At 40.9% G+C, this 1,432-nt stretch overlaps 1 pseudogene; it reads right to left on the reverse strand.

The window, feature by feature from the left end:
• The window catches only part of LOC102477650 (dynamin-3-like), a 3,286-nt pseudogene extending 2,062 nt beyond the window's left edge, over positions 1-1,224 (reverse strand).
• Between the last annotated feature and the right edge of the window lie 208 nt (positions 1,225-1,432).

Here is a 1,432-nt window from a genome sequence, read left to right on the forward strand (position 1 = left end):
GCTGAACCCTTTGCAGCAGTGGTTGGTCCCCTGGTAGGATCTTCTGGGTTGAAGTTTTTGTAGCTTCTACTTCATGTCCTATGGAGCAACTGTCCCTGGAGTTTGTTCCTGAAGTTTGGCAGAGTATCTTGAATATAGTTGGTAAGTCACTTCTGCAGGTGTGGGATCTCCATCCAATCGACAGTATGTCTTTAAGCTGGATGGGAAAGAAGAAATGTCCTCCCTTCCAACATGGCCCCCTAATGCTCTTCGTCCCATCTATGTCCTTCTGGTTGCTGTTTACCACACCCACAAAACCCTGCTAAGAGGAAGCAACTTGTTCTTAAGAACATCACTAGGATTAGTCCCTTCATCCACAAGATCCACATTTGCCAATGGCCCTCTGTCCTTGAGGATCTACTTCTTTAGCTAGGTTTAGTGCATCCAAATATGCAAGATCAGTGTTATCTAGGTAACAGGCAAAATCAGACAGTTCTCCCTTGTGATAAACTGCATAATCATTTCTCTGATCTTATTCTTCATATCTAGTGGCCGGTCTCCCACAGGCACCTTGGTTATTCTGGAAGGTTGATAAGGGTTAGATTTAGCACATGTGGGGATTAGAAGGTAGTGTAGTGGTTAAGTCACTGGACTCTCACATGGCTGACTGTCGTTCGAGTCCCGAACCTGATTGTCTGCTTTCTCACTTTCCCTCTCTCTCTTTCTGTCTCTCCGGAGAGTACACATGCTTTATAGCAAACTAATAAATATAATAAATAAATAAAATTATATACATTTTTAAAAAAGATTTAACACATGTGGAGAATAGACTTGTAAATTACTGGGTATGGAGGAAATGCCTTTATTCGTTCTGGTCACTGCATCTGTTTCTGCTTCAGCTCACAGACGACTTAACGAGAATCTGTAAATTTTTTCCTTAGCAATGCAAAAATTTAGCATATCATGTAGGAAAAGACTGAGTAGTTGGTGATCCCAAGGAGCTTGCAGCTTCAATGCTCACTCTGCTACACACCTCATAACTTATCTTCTGCTGCTCCTCCGAAGTCTCATCTGACTTTCTATAAAACAAACTTCTTGGTCAGAAGCAATTCTACATGAAATGTCACAAAGTTGAAGAAGGAATTCTTATGTTATTATTGACTCTAGTCACCCTGCTGTGGGACAGATCTAAAAACTTCTTCCTGTCTCTTTGAAACTTTGTTCTTGCTCACCTTTGTTCCCCATCTCTGCCTTCCCCACTTCCAGTCTCTGGGAACCATCATTTCACTCTCTACCTCTATGACTTCCACTTCTTTTTAGATCCCACATACATGAAAGCTATTCTAACCTTCATTGTTGCATTTCTTACCTTCATTGTGGCATTCTTGTTTGTGCCTAGTTGTACATATACATTGTTGTACACATATATCAAAATATCATATTTATTGTGCCT

Source organism: Tupaia chinensis, unplaced genomic scaffold (assembly GCF_000334495.1).
Source record: "Tupaia chinensis unplaced genomic scaffold, TupChi_1.0 Scaffold000126_2, whole genome shotgun sequence".
Lineage (NCBI taxonomy): Eukaryota > Metazoa > Chordata > Mammalia > Scandentia > Tupaiidae > Tupaia > Tupaia belangeri.